At 34.9% G+C, this 6,453-nt stretch overlaps 1 pseudogene; it reads right to left on the bottom strand.

The window, feature by feature from the left end:
* Positions 1 to 414: 414 nt before the first annotated feature.
* Positions 415 to 6,453, bottom strand: part of LOC134370423 (charged multivesicular body protein 4c-like) — a 135,520-nt pseudogene continuing 129,481 nt past the window's right edge.

Genomic DNA, 6,453 nt, shown 5'->3' with positions numbered 1-6,453 from the left:
GTAATGCAGCTTGCTTGCTCTTGCAGAACATCCTGTAGGCCAAACAGGATGTGGTTTATGCCTATAAGAATCTTTCCCTAATGAGGCTGGGGGCTACACCCTATCCAGACTGCCTGGGAGACAGCTGCCGGCCAGCAGGAGAAATAAACCTTCCACAACCCCCAAGCATTTTTATGTGGTGTCTGCCTTATTGGGAACTGCACCTCACAACACTACCAGGAAACCCCTTTCCTTCCCTGATTCTATGTCTACTCATAACTCCTTTTTTAAACTTTTATTTATGAGACTTAAAAAACAATTATTCATCCAGTGTAAATATAAAACAGCGTCTTTGTTAACTTCTGAACTTGGCAAAAACTTTTTATGTTTTATGTACAGCTCATTAATTTAGGTATCAAAAAATTCTATTTTCGATTAAGTAGCCCAAGCAGCCAACTGGTTGATATCACCATCCTCTTCTTCTGCCCTCCTGGAAGATGCTGATTGGGATCGACTGCAGTGGAGGGTGTAGAGCTAGGGCTTGGTCTGGTGCTCACAGACCACTCGAGCCTGTTCACAAACCCTTCACACACATGTCTATGAGCTAGGTAACCAGATAAAAATGTCCTTGGAGCCTTGATTGAAGTAGGAATAGTCTTTATTCAGCACACACGTCTAGTAGTTAGGCAGTACAAAGGAGAAACTCAACTGCTACCTGCAAAGTCCAAAGAAAAACTGAATCTGAGCAGCTGCCAGCAGAGTAAACATGTGCTATTGTTAGACATGAGCTCTCTGCCCAGCCTGCTTCAAAAACTGAAGAACACGCAATAGCAATTAACTACAAAGATACATTGGTGCACATGCACACTAACTCCACCCACACACAGCCTATTTACAAGAAATGTCGAGGAAGCCTGACTAAATTATTCTATTTTCCTTACAAAGGGCATGCTTGGTTTCTGTCTGGCTGTGCTGGGAGAGAAGAGGAAGTTGAATGCTCTTCACCTTCTTGTTTAATTCCCCCTATTCCATTTTTTGAAGTTCTGCCATCAACTCATCCCCATCAGTCATCTCCAAATCCAATGCATTGAGAAAATGCTTCTGAGATTGCTTGGGAAATATCCTGTTGCTCTGTGATCTTTCGTATCAAATCATCTATTTTGCTCAGATCCATGTTTTCCTGAATTGCTTTCATCACTTGCCACAAACCCATGTTCCTTAACACCTCAGGCTGGTGTGTTAGTTTTCCAAGGCTTCTCTCTGGAACCCAGTGGTGGAAAGTGTGCCATCCATCTGAGTTAGCTGCTTCTCAAACTACTTCCTCCTCTTTAGTGCTTGTAAGGCAGCTCACTTATTCTGTATGCCATGCTACTTGGCCAGAGCAAGTTCTCTCTGAATTTGATTTTCTAAGTACTCTTTTTTCTTGCCTACCATTTCCTCCTGAAAAGTATAAACTCAGCAAGTCAGCACCACCAGGGCCTCTGGGAGTTAGGGAGAGCAGAAAAAACCTGGAAAGACTGGGGAAGACTGCACCAGAGTTCTCTTTTTGTTGTTTTTTGACTTTTTAAAATCCCTCTTGCATTTTTAAAAATGTTTTATTTAAACATATTGATAGTACATGTTTATGTGATAAATAGTTATATTTCAGTACATATATAGAACATGTGATAATCTAATCAGGGTAATTAGCATATTTATCATTGCAAAACTTGATCATTTCTTTTTGATAACATTTTGATCTCCTCTCTTCTAGTCATTTGATAACATGCAGTAAATCATTGTTAATTATAGATTCCTGGGTCAACTGTACACCAATAAGAATTATTTTTCCTGTCTAGCTATAATTTTCACTATCCTCTCTTCCCCCTCCCCTTTCCTGCATCTAGTTACCCCAGTTCTTCTATCTCCTTTTAACAGCTCAACTTATTATTGTTTATTTGTGTGTGTGTGTGTGTGTGTGTGTGTTTCTTTTTTAGCTCTCACATATGAGTGAGAAACATGCATTATTTCTCTTTCTGTGCCTGGCTTATTTCACTTAACATAATTTTCTCAGTGCTCATCCATGCTGCTGAGAATGGCAGAAATCCATTCGTTTTCATGGATGAGTAGTAGTCCATTATGTACATGTACTATACTTTCTTTATCTAATCATCCATCCGTGGACATTTAAGTTGCTTCTATATCTTTACTATTGTGAATAGAACTGTGGTAAACATGGAGTGCAGGTAACCCTTTGACAGAATGGAAATCATTATGTTTACCTCCGTACTGTTTTCCCTAATGGCTTTACTAAGTTAAAATGCCACCAACAATGTACAAGCATTCATTCTTCTTTCTCCACATCCTTGCCAGCTTTTGTTATTTTTTGTCTTTTTGATAACAGCCAGTCTAAGTGAGGTGAGATATCTCAATGTGGTTTTGATTTGCATTTACCTGATGATTAGTGATGTTGAACATTTTTTCAATACTTGATGACCATTTATATGTATTCATTTGAGAAATGTCTACTAAGCTCCCTTGCCCATTTTTTAATTGGATTATTAGTTTTTTTACTGTTGAGTTCTTTGAGCTGCTTATATATTCTGAATATTAGTCCCTTTTTGGATGTGTAGTTTGCAAATAATTTCTCCTATTCCACAAGCTGTCTCTTCACTCTGTCAATTCTTTCCTTTGCTGTGCAGAAGCCTTTTAGTTTTATATAATACCATTTGTTTACATTTACTTTTGTTGCCTATGCTTTTGAGGTCTCATTCTCATAAGTTTTTACTCATCCATCCTGGAGCATTTCTCTTGTGTTTTCTTTTAGAAGTTTTATAGTTTCAGGTCTTATATTTAAGAGTTTAATCCATTTTGAGTTGATTTTGATATATAGTCTAGTTACATTATTCTATACATGGATACCCAGTTTTCCAAGCACTATTTATTGAAGAGTCTGCCCTTTCCCCAATATATGTTTTTAGTACCTTTGTCAAAGATCAGTTGGCTGTAAGTATGTGGGTTTATTCCTCAGGTTTCTATTCTGTTCCATTTGTCCAAGTGTCTGTTTTTATGCCAGTACCATACTGTTTTCATTACCATAGCTTTATAGTACGTTTTGAAGTCAGGTAGTGTAATGTCTCCCACTTTATTCTTTTTGTTCAGGATTTCTTTTGCTATTCAAGGTTTTTTAATGTTCCATATTAATGTTAGGATTGCTTTTTCTATTTCCATTAGAATGTCATTGGTATTTTGATAGGGATTGTGTTGAATATGTAAATAGCTTTGGATAGTATAGTCATTTTCACAACTTTAATTCTACCAATCCATGAGCATGGAATATTTTTCCATTTTTTGGATCCCCTAATTTCTTTCATTAGTGTTTTGTAGCTTTCATTGTAAGGATGTTTCACCTCCTTGGTTAAATTTATTCTTAGGTTTTTTTGTGATTGTTTTGTTCTGTTTTGTTTTTTGGTATCTATTTTAAATGGGATTGCTTTCTTGATTTCTTTTTCTACTAGTTTGCTATTGGTGTACAGAAACGCTATTTATTTTTATATATTGGTTTGCATCCTGCAACTTTCCTGAATTCATTTATGAGTTCTATGAATTTTTGGTGGAGACTTTACATTTTTCTACATATAAGATCATGTCATCTGCAAACATGAAAATTTTCTTTCCTCTTTTCCAATTTGAATATTCTTTATTCCTTTCCACTGCCTAGTTGCTCTGGCTTGAACTTCCAGTACTATGTTAAATAGTAGTGGTGAGAGTGAGCATTCCTGTCTTCTTCCTGTTTTTAGAGGAAAAACTTTCAAATTTTCCCCATTCATGGTGATGTTAGCTGTGGATTTGCCAAATATGGCTTTTATTGTGTTGAGATAATTTTCCACTAGACCTAATTTGTTAAGCATTTTTATCATGAAGGGATGTTAAGTTTTATCAAATGTTTTTTCTGCATTTACTGAGATGATCATATGATATTTGTCCTTGATTTCATTGATGTGGTTAATCACATTTATCGATTTGCATATGTTGAAACATCCTTGTATTCCTAGGATGACTTACACGTGATCATGATGTATAATCTTTTTGATGCACTGTTATATTCTCTGTTAGTACTTTGTTGAGAATTTTTGCATCCAATTTCATCAAGGATATTGGCTTGTGCTTTTCTGCTGTTGTTATATCCTTGGTTTTGGTATCAGGGTGATGTTGGCCTCATAGATGAGATTGAGAGAATACCCTCCACTTCAACTTTACAAAATAGTTAGAGAAGAATTGGTGTTAAATCTTCTTTAAAAGTTTGGTAGATTTCAGTAGAGAAGCTGTCTGGTTCTGGGCTTTTCTTCATTGAGAGATTGCTGCTTCAATCTTGTTGCTCATTATTGGTCTGTTTGGGTTTCAAATTTCACTTGGTTCAGTCTTGTTAGGTTGTATGTGTCCAGAAATTTAGACATTTTCTCTAGATTTTCAAATTTGTTGGCATATAGTTGTGCATAGTAGTTTCTAATGATTCTTTGTACTTCTGTGGAATCAGTTGTAATGTTTCCTTTTTCATTTCTAATCTTTGATATTTGGGTATTCTCTCTTCTATTCTTGTTTAGTTTAGCTAATGGTTTGTCAATTTTGTTTATTTTCTCAAAAAAACAACTTTTTGTTTGGTCAGTCTTTTTTGTAATTGTTTGACTCTATTTTATTTAGTTCTGCTCTGATTTTTATTACTTCTTTCTGTCTGCTTATTTTGGGTTGGATTGATCTTATTTTCTAGATTCTTGATGTGTAATGTTAGGCTATTTATTTGAGATCTTTCAACTTTTTGATGTAAGCAGTGATTGCAGTAAACTTCCCACTTAGTACCGCTTTTGCAGTATCCTATAGATTTTGGTATGATGCACTTCTATTTTCATTGTTTCAAGAAATTTTTTGATTTGCTGCTTTATTTCTTCTTTGACCCATTGATCATTCAGGAGCACGTTGTTTAATTTCTATGTACTTTTATAGTTTCCAAAGTTTCACTTATTATTGATTTCTAGTTTTTTTCTATTGTGGTCTGAAAAAAATAGTTGATATGACTTCAAATTTTTAAATTTGTTGATGCTTGCTTTGTGGCCTAACATGTCTATCCTGGAGAATGATCCTTGCACTGATAAGAACAATATATATTCTGCAGTTGTTGGGTGAAATGCTCTGTAATTGTCTGCCAAGTGCAATTTGATTCCAATGTTTCTCGGCTAATTTACTGTCTAGATGATGTCTCCAATTAGAGAGAGATGTTGATGTTTTCAACTATTATTATATTGAGATTTATCTCTCCCTTTAGATTCAATATTTGCTTTATGTATTTAGGTGTTTTGATGTGTGCATATATATTTATGATTGTTATATCCTATTGCTAAATTGATCTCTTCAGTATTATAAAATGTTCTTCTTTATGTCTTTTTATACCGTTTGGTTTAAAGTTGATTTTATCCACGTAAGTGTAGTCACTCCTGCTTGTATTTGGTTTCCGTTTGTGTAGAATACCTTTTCCCATCCCTTCATTATTGGTCTATGTGTGCCTTTACTAGTGAAGCTAGTTTCATGCAGGCAGAATATAGTTGGGTCTACTTTTGTAATCCATTCAGCCAGTCTGTATCTTTTATTTATTTATTTATTTATTTATTTATTTATTTATTTAATTTTTTATTTTTATTTTTTGTCTTTTTTGTGACTGGTTCTCAGCCAGTGAGTGCACCAGCCATTCCTATATAGGATCCAAACCCATGGCAGGAGCGTCGCTGCGCTCCCAGTGCCACACTCTCCCGAGTGCACCACGGGCTCGGCCCCAGTCTGTATCGTTTAAGTGGGAAATTTAATCCATTTGTATACAGTGTTGTCATTGTAAGGTATTACCTTACTCCTGCCATTTCATTATGTTTTTGTGCTTGTTTTATATTTCTTTTGTTCCTTTCTTTCTCTATATTGTTTGTTTTTGTTGCTTGATGTTTTCTTGATAAGATACAGTTTCTTTCTCTTTCTTATTTGCTTACCTGCTGCACTAATGGTTTTATTCTTTCTTTTGTATTCATAATGATAGTTATCACTCTTTTGATTTCAGATATAGGACTCTCTTGAGGATTTCTTATAGGATCAGTCATGTGGTGGTGAATTCTTGCAATGTTTATTTATCTTGGAAAGATGATATTACTCCTTCACTTCTTGGCTGGCAGGTTTTTTCCTTTTGGCACTTGAATATATCATTCCACTCTCCCCTAACCTGTAAGATTTTTATTGAGAAATCTGGTATTAGTCTGATGGGAATTCCATTATATATGACTTGATGCTTTTCTCTTGCTATTTAGTTTATTGAACCTCAACGTTAATGTCATTGTGAATCTTTTTATAAGATATTTGTGTATTTGATTTTTTTCCTTAGAATATAAGAATTCAATTACATTTTGTACACTAACTTTGTATTATGTAAAGTTTCTAAGTTTATTACTTCTAGTAGCTGTT

The sequence above is a fragment of the Cynocephalus volans genome, chromosome 2, assembly GCF_027409185.1.
Source record: "Cynocephalus volans isolate mCynVol1 chromosome 2, mCynVol1.pri, whole genome shotgun sequence".
Taxonomy (NCBI): Eukaryota; Metazoa; Chordata; class Mammalia; order Dermoptera; family Cynocephalidae; genus Cynocephalus; species Cynocephalus volans.
The sequence above is the reverse complement of the archived record's forward strand: the minus strand, read 5'-3'. Positions and strand labels throughout refer to the sequence as shown.